Source organism: Haliotis asinina, chromosome 16 (genome assembly GCF_037392515.1).
Source record: "Haliotis asinina isolate JCU_RB_2024 chromosome 16, JCU_Hal_asi_v2, whole genome shotgun sequence".
Lineage (NCBI taxonomy): Eukaryota > Metazoa > Mollusca > Gastropoda > Lepetellida > Haliotidae > Haliotis > Haliotis asinina.
In genome coordinates this window covers 29,810,981-29,836,002 of record NC_090295.1, presented here as the reverse complement: position 1 = coordinate 29,836,002, position 25,022 = coordinate 29,810,981, and positions in this window count along the sequence as shown.

Genomic DNA, 25,022 nt, shown 5'->3' with positions numbered 1-25,022 from the left:
CCACCAATGCATGGTGCACCACCACCGGCATACATGAGTACACCATAACATCCACCAATGCATTTTGCACCGCCACCGGCTTACAAGTGTACACTGCAACATCCACCAATGGATGGCGCACCGTGAGCCTCATACAAGAGACATAACCATTACATCCAACAATGCATAGGACACCGGCACTGACATACATGAGTACACCACAACATCCACCAATGCATGGTGCACCGCCACCGGCATACATGAGTACACCACAACATCCACCAATTCATAAGGCACCGCCACAGGCATACATGAGTACACCACAACATCCACCAATGCATGGTGCACCACCACCGGCATACATGAGTACACCATAACATCCACCAATGCATTTTGCACCGCCACCGGCTTACATGAGTACACCACAACATCCACCAATGCATGGTGCACCGCCACCGGCATACATGAGTACACCACAACATCCACTAATTCATGAGGCACCGCCAACGGCATACATCAGTACACCACAACATCCACCAATGCATGGCGCACCGTCAGCTTTATACAAGAGACACAAGCATTACATCCAACAATGCATAGGACACCGGCACTGACATACATGAGTACACCACAACATCCACCAATGCATGGCGCACCGTCAGCTTTATACAAGAGACACAACCATTACATCCAACAATGCATGGGACACTGGCACTGACATACATGAGTACACCACAACATCCACCAATGCATGGTGCACCACCACCGGCATACATGAGTACACCATAACATCCACCAATGCATTTTGCACCGCCACCGGCTTACAAGAGTACACTGCAACATCCACCAATGGATGGCGCACCGTCAGCCTCATACAAGAGACATAACCATTAAATCCAACAATGCATAGGACACCGGCACTGACATACATGAGTACACCACAACATCCACCAATGCATGGTGCACCGCCACCGGCATACATGAGTACACCACAACATCCACCAATTCATGAGGCACCGCCACCGGCATACATGAGTACACCACAACATCCACCAATTCATGAGGCACCGCCAACGGCATACATGAGTACACCACAACATCCACCAATGCATGGCGCACCGTCAGCTTTATACAAGAGACACAAGCATTACATCCAACAATGCATAGGACACCGGCACTGACATACATGAGTACACCACAACATCCACCAATGCATGGTGCACCGCCACCGGCATACATGAGTACACCACAACATCCACCAATTCATGAGGCACCGCCAACGGCATACATGAGTACACCACAACATCCACCAATGCATGGCGCACCGTCAGCTTTATACAAGAGACACAAGCATTACATCCAACAATGCATAGGACACCGGCACTGACATACATGAGTACACCACAACATCCACCAATGCATGGGGCACCGCCACCGGCATACATGAGTACACGACAACATCAACCAATGCTTACGCCAACGCCATCCTCATACAAGAGACATAACCATCACATCCACCAGTGCATGGGACACCGGCACTGACATACATGAGTACACCACAACATCCACCAATGCATGGGGCACCGCCACCGGCATACATGAGTACACGAACACATCAACCAATGCTTGTGCCAACGCCAGCCTCATACAAGAGACATAACCATCACATCCACCAGTGAATGGGAGACCGGCACTGACATCCATGAGTACAGCATAACATCCACCAATGCATGGTGCACCACCACCGGCATACATGAGTACACCACAACATCCACCAATGCTTGGTGCACCGACACCGGCATATATGAGTACACCGCAACATCCACCAATGCATGGGGCACCGCCACCGGCATACATGAGTACACCACAACATCAACCAATGCTTGTGGCAACGCCAGGGTCATACAAGAGACATAACCATCACAAGCACTAATGAATGGTACCTAACAACTGATATACATGATTACACTACAACATCAACCAATGAATGGGGCACCGCCACCGGCATACATGAGTACACCACAACATCCACCAATGCATGGCACACTGCTACCGGCATACATGAGTACACCACAGCATCCACCAATGCATGGTGCACCTCCACCGGCATACATGAGTACACCATAACATCCACCAATGCATTTTGCACCGCCACCGGCTTACAAGAGTACACTGCAACATCCACCAATGGATGGCGCACCGTCAGCCTCATACAAGAGACATAACCATTACATCCAACAATGCATAGGACACCGGCACTGACATACATGAGTACACCACAACATCCACCAATGCATGGTGCACCGCCACCGGCATACATGAGTACACCACAACATCCACCAATTCATGAGGCACCGCCACCGGCATGCATGAGTACACTACAACATCCACCAATGCATGGTGCACCGCCACCGGCATACATGAGTACACCACAACATCCACCAATGCATGGCACACTGCTACCGGCATACATGAGTACACCGTAACATCCACCAATGCATGGTGCACCACCACCGGCATACATGAGTACACCATAACATCCACCAATGCATTTTGCACCGCCACCGGCTTACAAGAGTACACTGCAACATCCACCAATGGATGGCGCACCGTCAGCCTCATACAAGAGACATAACCATTACATCCAACAATGCATAGGACACCGGCACTGACATACATGAGTACACCACAACATCCACCAATGCATGGTGCACTGCCACCGGCATACATAAATACACCACAACATCCACCAATTCATGAGGCACCGCCACCGGCATACATGAGTACACCACAACATCCACCAATTCATGAGGCACCGCCACCGGCATACATGAGTACACCACAACATCCACCAATTCATGAGGCACCGCCAACGGCATACATGAGTACACCACAACATCCACCAATGCATGGCGCACAGTCAGCTTGATACAAGAGACACAAGCATTACATCCAACAATGCATAGGACACCGGCACTGACATACATGAGTACACCACAACATCCACCAATGCATGGGGCACCGCCACCGGCATACATGAGTACACGACAACATCAACCAATGCTTATGCCAACGCCATCCTCATACAAGAGACATAACCATCACATCCACCAGTGCATGGGACACCGGCACTGACATACATGAGTACACCACAACATCCACCAATGCATGGGGCACCGCCACCGGCATACATGAGTACACGAACACATCAACCAATGCTTGTGCCAACGCCAGCCTCATACAAGAGACAAAACCATCACATCCACCAGTGAATGGGACACCGGCACTGACATCCATGAGTACAGCATAACATCCACCAATGCATGGTGCACCACCACCGGCATACATAAGTACACCACAACATCCACCAATGCTTGGTGCACCGACACCGGCATATATGAGTACACCACAACATCCACCAATGCATGGGGCACCGCCAGGGTCATACAAGAGACATAACCATCACAAGCACTAATGAATGGTACCTAACAACTGATATACATGATTACACTACAACATCAACCAATGCATGGGGCACCGCCACCGGCATACATGAGTACACCACAACATCCACCAATGCATGGCACACTGCCACCGGCATACATGAGTACACCACAACATCCACCAATGCATGGTGCACCACCACCGGCATACATGAGTACACCATAACATCCACCAATGCATTTTGCACCGCCACCGGCTTACAAGAGTACACTGCAACATCCACCAATGGATGGCGCACCGTCAGCCTCATACAAGAGACATAACCATTACATCCAACAATGCATAGGACACCGGCACTGACATACATGAGTACACCACAACATCCACCAATGCATGGTTCACCGCCACCGGCATACATGAGTACACCACAACATCCACCAATTCATAAGGCACCGCCACAGGCATACATGAGTACACCACAACATCCACCAATGCATGGTGCACCACCACCGGCATACATGAGTACACCATAACATCCACCAATGCATTTTGCAACGCCACCGGCTTACATGAGTACACCACAACATCCACCAATGCATGGTGCACCGCCACCGGCATACATGAGTACACCACAACATCCACTAATTCATGAGGCACCGCCAACGGCATACATCAGTACACCACAACATCCACCAATGCATGGCGCACCGTCAGCTTTATACAAGAGACACAAGCATTACATCCAACAATGCATAGGACACCGGCACTGACATACATGAGTACACCACAACATCCACCAATGCATGGCGCACCGTCAGCTTTATACAAGAGACACAAGCAATACATCCAACAATGCATAGGACACCAGCACTGACATCCATGAGTACACCACAACATCCACCAATGCATGGCACACTGCCACCGGCATACATGAGTACACCACAACATCCACCAATGCATGGTGAACCACCAGCGGCATACATGAGTACACCATAACATCCACCAATTCATGAGGCACCGCCACCGGCATACATGAGTACACAACAACATCCACCAATGCATGGTGGACCGCCACCGGCATACATGAGTACACCACAACATCCACCAATTCATGAAGCACCGCCACCGGCATACATGAGTACACCACAACATCCACCAATTCATGGTGCACCGTCAGCTTTATACAAGAGACACAACCATTACATCCAACAATGCATGGGACACTGGCACTGACATACATGAGTACACCACAACATCCACCAATGCATGGTGCACCACCACTGGCATACATGAGTACACCATAACATCCACCAATGCATTTTGCACCGCCACCGGCTTACAAGAGTACACTGCAACATCCACCAATGGATGGCGCAACGTCAGCCTCATACAAGAGACATAACCATGACATCCAACAATGCATAGGACACCGGCACTGACATACATGAGTACACCACAACATCCACCAATGCATGGTGCACCGCCACCGGCATACATGAGTACACCACAACATCCACCAATTCATGAGGCACCGCCACCGGCATACATGAGTACACCACAACATCCACCAATGCATGGTGCACCGCCACCGGCATACATGAGTACACCACAACATAAACCAATTCATGAGGCACCGCCAACGGCATACATGAGTACACCACAACATCCACCAATGCATGGCGCACCGTCAGCTTTATACAAGAGACACAAGCATTACATCCAACAATGCATAGGACATCGGCACTGACATACATGAGTACACCACAACATCCACCAATGCATGGGGCACCGCCACCGGCATACATGAGTACACGACAACATCAACCAATGCTTATGCCAACGCCATCCTCATACAAGAGACATAACCATCACATCCACCAGTGCATGGGACACCGGCACTGACATACATGAGTACACCACAACATCCACCAATGCATGGGGCACCGCCACCGGCATACATGAGTACACGAACACATCAACCAATGCTTGTGCCAACGCCAGGGTCATACAAGAGACATAACCATCACAAGCACTAATGAATGGTACCTAACAACTGATATACATGATTACACTACAACATCAACCAATGCATGGGGCACCGCCACCGGCATACATGAGTACACCACAACATCCACCAATGCATGGCACACTGCCACCGGCATACATGAGTACACCACAACTTCCACCAATGCATGGTGCACCACCACCGGCATACATGAATACACCATAACATCCACTAATGCATTTTGCACCGCCACCGGCTTACAAGAGTACACTGCAACATCCACCAATGGATGGCGCACCGTCAGCCTCATACAAGAGACACAACCATTACATCCAACAATGCATAGGACACCGGCACTGACATACATGAGTACACCACAACATCCACCAATGCATGGCACACTGCCACCGGCATACATGAGTACACCACAACATCCACCAATGCATGGTGAACCACCAGCGGCATACATAAGTACACCATAACATCCACCAATTCATGAGGCACCGCCACCGGCATACATGAGTACACTACAACATCAACCAATGCATGGTGGACCGCCACCGGCATACATGAGTACACCACAACATCCACCAATTCATGAAGCACCGCCACCGGCATACATGAGTACACCACAACATCCACCAATGCATGGTGCACCGTCAGCTTTATACAAGAGACACAACCATTACATCCAACAATGCATGGGACACTGGCACTGACATACATGAGTACACCACAACATCCACCAATGCATGGTGCACCACCACCGGCATACATGAGTACACCATAACATCCACCAATGCATTTTGCACCGCCACCGGCTTACAAGAGTACACTGCAACATCCACCAATGGATGGCGCACCGTCAGCCTCATACAAGAGACATAACCATTACATCCAACAATGCATAGGACACCGGCACTGACATACATGAGTACACCACAACATCCACCAATGCATGGTGCACTGCCACCGGCATACATAAATACACCACAACATCCACCAATTCATGAGGCACCGCCACCGGCATACATGAGTACACCACAACATCCACCAATTCATGAGGCACCGCCACCGGCATACATGAGTACACTACAACATCCACCAATTCATGAGGCACCGCCAACGGCATACATGAGTACACCACAACATCCACCAATGCATGGCGCACCGTCAGCTTGATACAAGAGACACAAGCATTACATCCAACAATGCATAGGACACCGGCACTGACATACATGAGTACACCACAACATCCACCAATGCATGGGGCACCGCCACCGGCATACATGAGTACACGACAACATCAACCAATGCTTATGCCAACGCCATCCTCATACAAGAGACATAACCATCACATCCACCAGTGCATGGGACACCGGCACTGACATACATGAGTACACCACAACATCCACCAATGCATGGGGCACCGCCACCGGCATACATGAGTACACGAACACATCAACCAATGCTTGTGCCAACGCCAGCCTCATACAAGAGACATAACCATCACATTCACCAGTGAATGGGACACCGGCACGGACATCCATGAGTACAGCATAACATCCACCAATGCATGGTGCACCACCACCGGCATACATGAGTACACCACAACATCCACCAATGCTTGGTGCACCGACACCGGCATATATGAGTACACCGCAACATCCACCAATGCATGGGGCACCGCCAGGGTCATACAAGAGACATAACCATCACAAGCACTAATGAATGGTACCTAACAACTGATATACATGATTACACTACAACATCAACCAATGCATGGGGCACCGCCACCGGCATACATGAGTACACCACAACATCCACCAATGCATGGCACACTGCCACCGGCATACATGAGTACACCACAACATCCACCAATGCATGGTGCACCACCACCGGCATACATGAGTACACCATAACATCCACCAATGCATTTTGCACCGCCACCGGCTTACAAGAGTACACTGCAACATCCACCAATGGATGGCACACCGTCAGCCTCATACAAGAGACATAACCATTACATCCAACAATGCATAGGACACCGGCACTGACATACATGAGTACACCACAACATCCACCAATGCATGGTGCACCGCCACCGGCATACATGAGTACACCACAACATCCACCAATTCATAAGGCACCGCCACAGGCATACATGAGTACACCACAACATCCACCAATGCATGGTGCACCACCACCGGCATACATGAGTACACCATAACATCCACCAATGCATTTTGCACCGCCACCGGCTTACATGAGTACACCACAACATCCACCAATGCATGGTGCACCGCCACCGGCATACATGAGTACACCACAACATCCACTAATTCATGAGGCACCGCCAACGGCATACATCAGTACACCACAACATCCACCAATGCATGGCGCACCGTCAGCTTTATACAAGAGACACAAGCATTACATCCAACAATGCATAGGACACCGGCACTGACATACATGAGTACACCACAACATCCACCAATGCATGGCGCACCGTCAGCTTTATACAAGAGACACAAGCAATACATCCAACAATGCATAGGACACCGGCACTGACATACATGAGTACACCACAACATCCACCAATGCATGGCACACTGCCACCGGCATACATGAGTACACCACAACATCCACCAATGCATGGTGAACCACCAGCGGCATACATGAGTACACCATAACATCCACCAATTCATGAGGCACCGCCACCGGCATACATGAGTACACAACAACATCGACCAATGTATGGTGGACCGCCACCGGCATACATGAGTACACCACAACATCCACCAATTCATGAAGCACCGCCACCGGCATACATGAGTACACCACAACATCCACCAATTCATGGTGCACCGTCAGCTTTATACAAGAGACACAACCATTACATCCAACAATGCATGGGACACTGGCACTGACATACATGAGTACACCACAACATCCACCAATGCATGGTGCACCACCACTGGCATACATGAGTACACCATAACATCCACCAATGCATTTTGCACCGCCACCTGCTTACAAGAGTACACTGGAACATCCACCAATGGATGGCGCACCGTCAGCCTCATACAAGAGACATAACCATGACATCCAACAATGCATAGGACACCGGCACTGACATACATGAGTACACCACAACATCCACCAATGCATGGTGCACCGCCACCGGCATACATGAGTACACCACAACATCCACCAATTCATGAGGCACCGCCAACGGCATACATGAGTACACCACAACATCCACCAATGCATGGCGCACCGTCAGCTTTATACAAGAGACACAACCATTACATCCAACAATGCATGGGACACTGGCACTGACATACATGAGTACACCACAACATCCACCAATGCATGGTGCACCACCACTGGCATACATGAGTACACCATAACATCCACCAATGCATTTTGCACCGCCACCTGCTTACAAGAGTACACTGGAACATCCACCAATGGATGGCGCACCGTCAGCCTCATACAAGAGACATAACCATGACATCCAACAATGCATAGGACACCGGCACTGACATACATGAGTACACCACAACATCCACCAATGCATGGTGCACCGCCACCGGCATACATGAGTACACCACAACATAAACCAATTCATGAGGCACCGCCAACGGCATACATGAGTACACCACAACATCCACCAATGCATGGCGCACCGTCAGCTTTATACAAGAGACACAAGCATTATATCCAACAATGCATAGGACACCGGCACTGACATACATGAGTACACCACAACATTCACCAATGCATGGGGCACCGCCACCGGCATACATGAGTACACGACAACATCAACCAATGCTTATGCCAACGCCATCCTCATACAAGAGACATAACCATCACATCCACCAGTGCATGGGACACCGGCACTGACATACATGAGTACACCACAACATCCACCAATGCATGGGGCACCGCCACCGGCATACATGAGTACACGAACACATCAACCAATGCTTGTGCCAACGCCAGCCTCATACAAGAGACATAACCATCACATCCACCAGTGAATGGGACACCGGCACTGACATCCATGAGTACAGCATAACATCCACCAATGCATGGTGCACCACCACCGGCATACATGAGTACACCACAACATCCACCAATGCTTGGTGCACCGACACCGGCATATATGAGTACACCACAACATCAACCAATGCTTGTGCCAACGCCAGGGTCATACAAGAGACATAACCATCACAAGCACTAATGAATGGTACCTAACAACTGATATACATGATTACACTACAACATCAACCAATGCATGGGGCACCGCCACCGGCATACATGAGTACACCACAACTTCCACCAATGCATGGTGCACCACCACCGGCATACATGAGTACACCATAACATCCACCAATGCATTTTGCACCGCCACCAGCTTACAAGAGTACACTGCAACATCCACCAATGGATGGCGCACCGTCAGCCTCATACAAAAGACATAACCATTACATCCAACAATGCATAGGACACCGGCACTGACATACATGAGTACACCACAACATCCACCAATGCATGGTGCACCGCCACCGGCATACATGAGTACACCACACCATCCACCAATTCATGAGGCACCGCCACCGGCATACATGAGTACACCACAACATCCCCCAATGCATGGTGCACCACCAACAGCATACATGAGTACACCATAACATCCACCAATGCATTTTGCACCGCCACCGGCTTACATGAGTACACCACAACATCCACCAATGCATGGTGCACCGCCACCGGTATACATGAGTACACCACAACATCCACTAATTCATGAGGCACCGCCAACGGCATACATCAGTACACCACAACATCCACCAATGCATGGCGCACCGTCAGCTTTATACAAGAGACACAAGCATTACATCCAACAATGCATAGGACACCGGCACTGACATACATGAGTACACCACAACATCCACCAATGCATGGCGCACCGTCAGCTTTATACAAGAGACACAAGCAATACATCCAACAATGCATAGGACACCGGCACTGACATACATGAGTACACCACAACATCCACCAATGCATGGCACACTGCCACCGGCATACATGAGTACACCACAACATCCACCAATGCATGGTGAACCACCAGCGGCATACATGAGTACACCACAACATCCACCAATTCATGAGGCACCGCCACCGGCATACATGAGTACACAACAACATCCACCAATGAATGGTGGACCGCCACCGGCATACATGAGTACACCACAACATCCACCAATTCATGAAGCACCGCCACCGGCATACATGAGTACACCACAACATCCACCAATTCATGGTGCACCGTCAGCTTTATACAAGAGACACAACCATTACATCCAACAATGCATGGGACACTGGCACTGACATACATGAGTACACCACAACATCCACCAATGCATGGTGCACCACCACTGGCATACATGAGTACACCATAACATCCACCAATGCATTTTGCACCGCCACCTGCTTACAAGAGTACACTGGAACATCCACCAATGGATGGCGCACCGTCAGCCTCATACAAGAGACATAACCATGACATCCAAGAATGCATAGGACACCGGCACTGACATACATGAGTACACCACAACATCCAGCAATGCATGGTGCACCGCCACCGGCATACATGAGTACACCACAACATCCACCAATTCATGAGGCACCGCCACCGGCATACATGAGTACACCACAACATCCACCAATGCATGGTGCACCGCCACCGGCATACATGAGTACACCACAACATAAACCAATTCATGAGGCACCGCCAACGGCATACATGAGTACACCACAACATCCACCAATGCATGGCGCACCGTCAGCTTTATACAAGAGACACAAGCAATACATCCAACAATGCATAGGACACCGGCACTGACATACATGAGTACACCACAACATTCACCAATGCATGGGGCACCGCCACCGGCATACATGAGTACACGACAACATCAACCAATGCTTATGCCAACGCCATCCTCATACAAGAGACATAACCATCACATCCACCAGTGCATGGGACACCGGCACTGACATACATGAGTACACCACAACATCCACCAATGCATGGGGCACCGCCACCGGCATACATGAGTACACGAACACATCAACCAATGCTTGTGAAAACGCCAGCCTCATACAAGAGACATAACCATCACATCCACCAGTGAATGGGACACCGGCACTGACATCCATGAGTACAGCATAACATCCACCAATGCATGGTGCACCACCACCGGCATACATGAGTACACCACAACATCCACCAATGCTTGGTGCACCGACACCGGCATATATGAGTACACCACAACATCAACCAATGCTTGTGCCAACGCCAGGGTCATACAAGAGACATAACCATCACAAGCACTAATGAATGGTACCTAACAACTGATATACATGATTACACTACAACATCAACCAATGCATGGGGCACCGCCACCGGCATACATGAGTACACCACAACTTCCACCAATGCATGGTGCACCACCACCGGCATACATGAGTACACCATAACATCCACCAATGCATTTTGCACCGCCACCAGCTTACAAGAGTACACTGCAACATCCACCAATGGATGGCGCACCGTCAGCCTCATACAAAAGACATAACCATTACATCCAACAATGCATAGGACACCGGCACTGACATACATGAGTACACCACAACATCCACCAATGCATGGTGCACCGCCACCGGCATACATGAGTACACCACACCATCCACCAATTCATGAGGCACCGCCACCGGCATACATGAGTACACCACAACATCCCCCAATGCATGGTGCACCACCAACAGCATACATGAGTACACCATAACATCCACCAATGCATTTTGCACCGCCACCGGCTTACATGAGTACACCACAACATCCACCAATGCATGGTGCACCGCCACCGGTATACATGAGTACACCACAACATCCACTAATTCATGAGGCACCGCCAACGGCATACATCAGTACACCACAACATCCACCAATGCATGGCGCACCGTCAGCTTTATACAAGAGACACAAGCATTACATCCAATAATGCATAGGACACCGGCACTGACATACATGAGTACACCACAACATCCACCAATGCATGGCGCACCGTCAGCTTTATACAAGAGACACAAGCAATACATCCAACAATGCATAGGACACCGGCACTGACATACATGAGTACACCACAACATCCACCAATGCATGGCACACTGCCACCGGCATACATGAGTACACCACAACATCCACCAATGCATGGTGAACCACCAGCGGCATACATGAGTACACCATAACATCCACCAATTCATGAGGCACCGCCACCGGCATACATGAGTACACTACAACATCCACCAATGCATGGTGGACCGCCACCGGCATACATGAGTACACCACAACATCCAACAATTCATGAAGCACCGCCACCGGCATACATGAGTACACCACAACATCCACCAATGCATGGTGCACCGTCAGCTTTATACAAGAGACACAACCATTACATCCAACAATGCATGGGACACTGGCACTGACATACATGAGTACACCACAACATCCACCAATGCATGGTGCACCACCACCGGCATACATGAGTACACCATAACATCCACCAATGCATTTTGCACCGCCACCGGCTTACAAGAGTACACTGCAACATCCACCAGTGGATGGCGCACCGTCAGCCTCATACAAGAGACATAACCATTACATCCAACAATGCATAGGACACCGGCACTGACATACATGAGTACACCACAACATCCACCAATGCATGGTGCACCGCCACCGGCATACATGAGTACACCACACCATCCACCAATTCATGAGGCACCGCCACCGGCATACATGAGTACACCACAACATCAACCAATGCATGGTGCACCGCCACCGGCATACATGAGTACACCACAACATCCACCAATTCATGAGGCACCGCCAACGGCATACATGAGTACACCACAACATCCACCAATGCATGGCGCACCGTCAGCTTTATACAAGAGACACAAGCATTACATCCAACAATGCATAGGACACCGGCACTGACATACATGAGTACACCACAACATCCACCAATGCATGGCGCACCGTCAGCTTTATACAAGAGACACAAGCATTACATCCAACAATGCATAGGACACCGGCACTGACATACATGAGTACACCACAACATCCACCAATGAATGGGGCACCGCCACCGGCATACATGAGTACACGAACACATCAACCAATGCTTGTGCCAACGCCAGGATCATACAAGAGACATAACCATCACATCCACCAGTGCATTGGACACCGGCACTGACATACATGAGTACAGCATAACATCCAACAATGCATGGTGCACCACCACCGGCATACATGAGTACACCACAACATCCACCAATGCTTGGTGCACCGACACCGGCATACATGAGTACACCACAACATCCACCAATGCATGGGGCACCGCCACCGGCATACATGAGTACACCACAACATCAACCAATGCTTGTGCCAACGCCAGGCTCATACAAGAGACATAACCATCACAAGCACTAATGAATGGTACCTAACAACTGATATACATGATTACACTACAACATCAACCAATGCATGGGGCACCGCCACCGGCATACATGAGTACACCACAACATCCACCAATGCATGGCACACTGCCACCGGCATACATGAGTACACCACAACATCCACCAATGCATAGTGCACCACCACCGGCATACATGAGTACACCACAACATCCACCAATGCATGGTGCACCACCACCGGCATACATGAGTACACCACAACATCCACCAATGCATGGTGCACCACCACCGGCATACATGAGTACACCATAACATCCACCAATGCATTTTGCACCGCCACCGGCTTACAAGAGTACACTGCAACATCCACCAATGGATGGCGCACCGTCAGCCTCATACAAGAGACATAACCATTACATCCAACAATGCATAGGACACCGGCACTGACATACATGAGTACACTACAACATCCACCAATGCATGGCGCACCGCCACCGGCATACATGAGTACACCACAACATCCACCAATTCATGAGGCACCGCCACCGGCATACATGAGTACACCACAACATCCACCAATGCATGGTGCACCGCCACCGGCATACATGAGTACACCACAACATCCACCAATTCATGAGGCACCGCCAACGGCATACATGAGTACACCACAACATCCACCAATGCATGGCGCACCGTCAGCTTTATACAAGAGACACAAGCATTACATCCAACAATGCATAGGACACCGCCACTGACATACATGAGTACACGACAACATCAACCAATGCTTATGCCAACGCCAGCCTCATACAAGAGACATAACCATCACAAGCACTAATGAATGGTACCTAACAACTGATATACATGATTACACTACAACATCAACCAATGCATGGGGCACCGCCACCGGCATACATGAGTACACCACAACTTCCACCAATGCATGGTGCACCACCACCGGCATACATGAGTACACCATAACATCCACCAATGCATTTTGCACCGCCACCAGCTTACAAGAGTACACTGCAACATCCACCAATGGATGGCGCACCGTCAGCCTCATACAAAAGACATAACCATTACATCCAACAATGCATAGGACACCGGCACTGACATACATGAGTACACCACAACATCCACCAATGCATGGTGCACCGCCACCGGCATACATGAGTACACCACACCATCCACCAATTCATGAGGCACCGCCACCGGCATACATGAGTACACCACAACATCCCCCAATGCATGGTGCACCACCAACAGCATACATGAGTACACCATAACATCCACCAATGCATTTTGCACCGCCACCGGCTTACATGAGTACACCACAACATCCACCAATGCATGGTGCACCGCCACCGGTATACATGAGTACACCACAACATCCACTAATTCATGAGGCACCGCCAACGGCATACATCAGTACACCACAACATCCACCAATGCATGGCGCACCGTCAGCTTTATACAAGAGACACAAGCATTACATCCAACAATGCATAGGACACCGGCACTGACATACATGAGTACACCACAACATCCACCAATGCATGGCGCACCGTCAGCTTTATACAAGAGACACAAGCAATACATCCAACAATGCATAGGACACCGGCACTGACATACATGAGTACACCACAACATCCACCAATGCATGGCACACTGCCACCGGCATACATGAGTACACCACAACATCCACCAATGCATGGTGAACCACCAGCGGCATACATGAGTACACCACAACATCCACCAATTCATGAGGCACCGCCACCGGCATACATGAGTACACAACAACATCCACCAATGTATGGTGGACCGCCACCGGCATACATGAGTACACCACAACATCCACCAATTCATGAAGCACCGCCACCGGCATACATGAGTACACCACAACATCCACCAATTCATGGTGCACCGTCAGCTTTATACAAGAGACACAACCATTACATCCAACAATGCATGGGACACTGGCACTGACATACATGAGTACACCACAACATCCACCAATGCATGGTGCACCACCACTGGCATACATGAGTACACCATAACATCCACCAATGCATTTTGCACCGCCACCTGCTTACAAGAGTACACTGGAACATCCACCAATGGATGGCGCACCGTCAGCCTCATACAAGAGACATAACCATGACATCCAACAATGCATAGGACACCGGCACTGACATACATGAGTACACCACAACATCCAGCAATGCATGGTGCACCGCCACCGGCATACATGAGTACACCACAACATCCACCAATTCATGAGGCACCGCCACCGGCATACATGAGTACACCACAACATCCACCAATGCATGGTGCACCGCCACCGGCATACATGAGTACACCACAACATAAACCAATTCATGAGGCACCGCCAACGGCATACATGAGTACACCACAACATCCACCAATGCATGGCGCACCGTCAGCTTTATACAAGAGACACAAGCATTACATCCAACAATGCATAGGACACCGGCACTGACATACATGAGTACACCACAACATTCACCAATGCATGGGGCACCGCCACCGGCATACATGAGTACACGACAACATCAACCAATGCTTATGCCAACGCCATCCTCAAACAAGAGACATAACCATCACATCCACCAGTGCATGGGACACCGGCACTGACATACATGAGTACACCACAACATCCACCAATGCATGGGGCACCGCCACCGGCATACATGAGTACACGAACACATCAACCAATGCTTGTGCCAACGCCAGCCTCATACAAGAGACATAACCATCACATCCACCAGTGAATGGGACACCGGCACTGACATCCATGAGTACAGCATAACATCCACCAATGCATGGTGCACCACCACCGGCATACATGAGTACACCACAACATCCACCAATGCTTGGTGCACCGACACCGGCATATATGAGTACACCACAACATCAACCAATGCTTGTGCCAACGCCAGGGTCATACAAGAGACATAACCATCACAAGCACTAATGAATGGTACCTAACAACTGATATACATGATTACACTACAACATCAACCAATGCATGGGGCACCGCCACCGGCATACATGAGTACACCACAACTTCCACCAATGCATGGTGCACCACCACCGGCATACATGAGTACACCATAACATCCACCAATGCATTTTGCACCGCCACCAGCTTACAAGAGTACACTGCAACATCCACCAATGGATGGCGCACCGTCAGCCTCATACAAAAGACATAACCATTACATCCAACAATGCATAGGACACCGGCACTGACATACATGAGTACACCACAACATCCACCAATGCATGGTGCACCGCCACCGGCATACATGAGTACACCACACCATCCACCAATTCATGAGGCACCGCCACCGGCATACATGAGTACACCACAACATCCCCCAATGCATGGTGCACCACCAACAGCATACATGAGTACACCATAACATCCACCAATGCATTTTGCACCGCCACCGGCTTACATGAGTACACCACAACATCCACCAATGCATGGTGCACCGCCACCGGTATACATGAGTACACCACAACATCCACTAATTCATGAGGCACCGCCAACGGCATACATCAGTACACCACAACATCCACCAATGCATGGCGCACCGTCAGCTTTATACAAGAGACACAAGCATTACATCCAATAATGCATAGGACACCGGCACTGACATACATGAGTACACCACAACATCCACCAATGCATGGCGCACCGTCAGCTTTATACAAGAGACACAAGCAATACATCCAACAATGCATAGGACACCGGCACTGACATACATGAGTACACCACAACATCCACCAATGCATGGCACACTGCCACCGGCATACATGAGTACACCACAACATCCACCAATGCATGGTGAACCACCAGCGGCATACATGAGTACACCATAACATCCACCAATTCATGAGGCACCGCCACCGGCATACATGAGTACACTACAACATCCACCAATGCATGGTGGACCGCCACCGGCATACATGAGTACACCACAACATCCACCAATTCATGAAGCACCGCCACCGGCATACATGAGTACACCACAACATCCACCAATGCATGGTGCACCGTCAGCTTTGTACAAGAGACACAACCATTACATCCAACAATGCATGGGACACTGGCACTGACATACATGAGTACACCACAACATCCACCAATGCATGGTGCACCACCACCGGCATACATGAGTACACCATAACATCCACCAATGCATTTTGCACCGCCACCGGCTTACAAGAGTACACTGCAACATCCACCAGTGGATGGCGCACCGTCAGCCTCATACAAGAGACACAACCATTACATCCAACAATGCATAGGACACCGGCACTGACATACATGAGTACACCACAACATCCACCAATGCATGGTGCACCGCCACCGGCATACATGAGTACACCACACCATCCACCAATTCATGAGGCACCGCCACCGGCATACATGAGTACACCACAACATCAACCAATGCATGGTGCACCGCCACCGGCATACATGAGTACACCACAACATCCACCAATTCATGAGGCACCGCCAACGGCATACATGAGTACACCACAACATCCACCAATGCATGGCGCACCGTCAGCTTTATACAAGAGACACAAGCATTACATCCAACAATGCATAGGACACCGGCACTGACATACATGAGTACACCACAACATCCACCAATGCATGGCGCACCGTCAGCTTTATACAAGAGACACAAGCATTACATCCAACAATGCATAGGACACCGGCACTGACATACATGAGTACACCACAACATCCACCAATTCATGAGGCACTGCCACCGGCATACATGAGTACACCACAACATCCACCAATTCATGAGGCACCGCCACCGGCATGAATGAGTACACCACAACATCCACCAATGCATGGTGCACCGTCAGCTTTATACAAGAGACACAACCATTACATTCAACAATGCATGGGACACCGGCACTGACATACATGAGTACACCACAACATCCACCAATGAATGGGGCACCGCCACCGGCATACATGAGTACACGAACACATCATCCAATGCTTGTGCCAACGCCAGGATCATACAAGAGACATAACCATCACATCCACCAGTGAATGGGACACCGGCACTGACATCCATGAGTACACCGTAACATCCACCAATGCATGGGGCACCGCCACTGGTATACATGAGTACACCACAATATACACCAATGCATGGGGCAACGCCAGCCTCATACAAGAGACATAACCATCACATCCACCAGTGCATTGGACACCGGCACTGACATACATGAGTACAGCATAACATCCAACAATGCATGGTGCACCACCACCGGCATACATGAGTACACCACAACATCCACCAATGCTTGGTGCACCGACACCGGCATACATGAGTACACCACAACATCCACCAATGCATGGGGCACCGCCACCGGCATACATGAGTACACCACAACATCAACCAATGCTTGTGCCAACGCCAGGGTCATACAAGAGACATAACCATCACAAGCACTAATGAATGGTACCTAACAACTGATATACATGATTACACTACAACATCAACCAATGCATGGGGCACCGCCACCGGCATACATGAGTACACCACAACATCCACCAATGCATGGCACACTGCCACCGGCATACATGAGTACACCACAACATCCACCAATGCATAGTGCACCACCACCGGCATACATGAGTACACCACAACATCCACCAATGCATGGTGCACCACCACCGGCATACATGAGTACACCACAACATCCACCAATGCATGGTGCACCACCACCGGCATACATGAGTACACCATAACATCCACCAATGCATTTTGCACCGCCACCGGCTTACAAGAGTACACTGCAACATCCACCAATGGATGGCGCACCGTCAGCCTCATACAAGAGACATAACCATTACATCCAACAATGCATAGGACACCGGCACTGACATACATGAGTACACCACAACATCCACCAATGCATGGCGCACCGCCACCGGCATACATGAGTACACCACAACATCCACCAATTCATGAGGCACCGCCAAAGGCATACATGAGTACACCACAACATCCACCAATGCATGGTGCACCGCCACCGGCATACATGAGTACACCACAACATCCACCAATTCATGAGGCACCGCCAACGGCATACATGAGTACACCACAACATCCACCAATGCATGGCGCACCGTCAGCTTTATACAAGAGACACAAGCATTACATCCAACAATGCATAGGACACCGGCACTGACATACATGAGTACACCACAACATCCACCAATGCATGGGGCACCGCCACCGGCATACATGAGTACACGACAACATCAACCAATGCTTATGCCAACGCCAGCCTCATACAAGAGACATAACCATCACATCCACCAGTGCATGGGACACCGGCACTGACATACATGAGTACACCACAACATCCACCAATGCATGGGGCACCGCCACCGGCATACATGAGTACACGAACACATCAACCAATGCTTGTGCCAACGCCTGCCTTATACAAGAGACATAACCATCACATCCACCAGTGAATGGGACACCGGCACTGACATACATGAGTACACCACAACATCCACCAATGCATGGGGCACCGCCACCGGCATACATGAGTACACGAACACATCAACCAATGCTTGTGCCAACGCCAGCCTCATACAAGAGACATAACCATCACATCCACCAGTGAATGGGACACCGGCACTGACATCCATGAGTACACCGCAACATCCACCAATGCATGGGGCACCGCCACTGGTACACATGAGTACACCACAACATACACCAATGCATGGGGCAACGCCAGCCTCATACAAAGACATAATTATCACATCCACCAGTGCATGGGACACCGGCACTGACATACATGAGTACAGCATAACATCCACCAATGCATGGTGCACCACCACCGGCATACATGAGTACACCACAACATCCACCAATGCTTGGTGCACCGACACCGGCATATATAGTACACCGCAACATCCACCAATGCATGGGGCACCGCCACCGACATACATGAGTACACCACAACATCAACCAATGCTTGTGCCAACGCCAGGGTCATACAAGAGACATAACCATCACAAGCACCAATGAATGGTACCTAATAACTGATATACATGATTACACTACAACATCAACCAATGCATGGGGCACCGCCACCGGCATACATGAGTACACCACAACATCCACCAATGCATGGCACACTGCCACCGGCATACATGAGTACACCACAACATCCACCAATGCATGGTGCACCACCACCGGGATACATGAGAACACCATAACATCCACCAATGCATTTTGCACCGCCACCGGCTTACATGAGTACACCACAACATCCACCAATGCATGGGGCACCGCCACCGGCATACATGAGAACACGACAACATCAACCAATGCTTATGCCAACGCCAGCCTCATACAAGAGACATAACCATCACATCCACCAGTGCATGGGACACCGGCATTGACATACATGAGTACACCACAACATCCACCAATGCATGGGGCACCGCCACCGGCATACATGAGTACACGAACACATCAACCAATGCTTGTGCCAACGCCAGCCTCATACAAGAGACATAACCATCACATCTACCAGTGAATGGGACACCGGCACTGACATCCATGAGTACACCGCAACATCCACCAATGCATGGTGCACCGCCACTGGTACACATGAGTACACCACAACATACACCAATGCATGGGGTAATGCCACCGGCATACATGAGTACACCAAAACATACACTAATACATGAGGCACCGCCAACGGCATACATGAGTACACCACAACATCCACCAATGCATGGTGCACCGTCAGCTTTATACAAGAGACACAAGCACTACATCCAACAATGCATAGGACACCGGAACTGACATACATGAGTACACCACAACATCAACCAATGCAAGGCGCACCGCCACCGGCATACATGAGTACACCAAAACATACACTAATTCATGAGGCACCGCCAACGGCATACATGAGTACACCACAACATCCACCAATGCATGGAGCACCGTCAGCTTTATACAAGAGACATAAGCACTACATCCAAAAATGCATAGGACACCGGCACGGACATACATGAGTACACCACAACATCCACCAATGCATGGCGCACCGTCAGCTTTATACAAGAGACACAAGCATTACATCCAACAATGCATAGGACACCGGCACTGACATACATGAGTACACCACAACATCCACCAATGCATGGCACACTGCCACCGGCATACATGAGTACACGACAACATCCACCAATGCATGGTGCACCACCACCGGCATACATGAGTACCCCACAACATCCACCAATACATGGAGCACCGTCAGCTTTATACAAGAGACACAAGCATTACATCCAACAATGCATAGGACACCAGCACTGACATACATGAGTACACCACAACATCCACCAATGCATGGCGCACCGTCAGCTTTATACAAGAGACACAAGCATTACATCCAACAATGCACAGGACACCGGCACTGACATACATGAGTACACCACAACATCCACCAATGCATGCCACACTGCCACCGGCATACATGAGTACACCACAACATCCACCAATGCATGGTGGACCACCACCGGCATACATGAGTACACGACAACATCAACCAATGCTTATGCCAACGCCAGCCTCATACAAGAGACATAACCGTCACATCCACCAGTGCATGGGACACCGGCACTGACATACATGAGTACACCACAACATCCACAAATGCATGGGGCACCGCCACTGGTATACATGAGTACACCACAACATACACCAATGCATGGGGCAACGCCAGCCTCATACAAGAGACATAACCATCACATCCACCAGTGCATGGGACACCGGCACTGACATACATAAGTACAGCATAACATCCACCAATGCATGGTGCACCACCACCGGCATACATGAGTACACCAGAACATCCACCAATGCTTGGTGCACCGACACCGGCATACATGAGTACACCGCAACATACACCAATGCATGGGGCACCGCCACCGGCATACATGAGTACACCACAACATCAACCAATGCTTGTGCCAACGCCAGGGTCATACAAGAGACATAACCATCACAAGCACCAATGAATGGTACCTAACAACTGATATACATGATTACACTACAACATCCACCAATGCATGGGGCACCGCCACCGGCATACATGAGTACACCACAACATCAACCAATGCATGGCACACTGTCACCGGCATACATAAGCACACCACAACATCCACCAATGCATGGTGCACCACCACCGGCATACATGAGTACACCATAACATCCACCAATGCATTTTGCACCGCCACCGGCTTACATGAGTACACCACAACATCCACCAATGCATGGCGCACCGTCAGCTTTATACAAGAGACACAAGCATTACATCCAACAATGCATAGGACACCGGCACTGACATACATGAGTACACCACAACATCCAGCAATGCATGGCGCACCGCCACCGGCATACATGAGTACACCATAACATCCACCAATGCATTTTGCACCGCCACCGGCTTACAAGAGTACACTGCAACATCCACCAATGGATGGCGCACCGTCAGCCTCATACAAGAGACATAACCATTACATCCAACAATGCATAGGACACCGGCACTGACATACATGAGTACACCACAACATCCACCAATGCATGGCGCACCGCCACCGGCATACATGAGTACACCACAACATCCACCAATTCATGAGGCACCGCCAAAGGCATACATGAGTACACCACAACATCCACCAATGCATGGTGCACCGCCACCGGCATACATGAGTACACCACAACATCCACCAATTCATGAGGCACCGCCAACGGCATACATGAGTACACCACAACATCCACCAATGCATGGCGCACCGTCAGCTTTATACAAGAGACACAAGCATTACATCCAACAATGCATAGGACACCGGCACTGACATACATGAGTACACCACAACATCCACCAATGCATGGGGCACCGCCACCGGCATACATGAGTACACGACAACATCAACCAATGCTTATGCCAACGCCAGCCTCATACAAGAGACAAAACCATCACATCCACCAGTGCATGGGACACCGGCACTGACATACATGAGTACACCACAACATCCACCAATGCATGGGGCACCGCCACCGGCATACATGAGTACACGAACACACCAACCAATGCTTGTGCCAACGCCAGCCTCATACAAGAGACATAACCATCACATCCACCAGTGAATGGGACACCGGCACTGACATCCATGAGTACACCGCAACATCCACCAATGCATGGGGCACCGCCACTGGTACACATGAGTACACCACAACATACACCAATGCATGGGGCAACGCCAGCCTCATACAGAGACATAATTATCACATCCACCAGTGCATGGGACACCGGCACTGACATACATGAGTACAGCATAACATCCACCAATGCATGGTGCACCACCACCGGCATACATGAGTACACCACAACATCCACCAATGCTTGGTGCACCGACACCGGCATATATGAGTACACCGCAACATCCACCAATGCATGGGGCACCGCCACCGGCATACATGAGTACACCACAACATCAACCAATGCTTGTGCCAACGCCAGGGTCATACAAGAGACATAACCATCACAAGCACCAATGAATGGTACCTAATAACTGATATACATGATTACACTACAACATCAACCAATGCATGGGGCACCGCCACCGGCATACATGAGTACACCACAACATCCACCAATGCATGGCACACTGCCACCGGCATACATGAGTACACCACAACATCCACCAATGCATGGTGCACCACCACCGGCATACATGAGTACACCACAACATCCACCAATGCATGGCGCACCGCCACCGGCTTACATGAGTACACCACAACATCCACCAATGCATGGCGCACCGTCAGCTTTATACAAGAGACACAAGCATTACATCCAACAATGCATAGGACACCGGCACTGACATACATGAGTACGCCACAACATCCACCAATGCATGGCGCACCGCCAC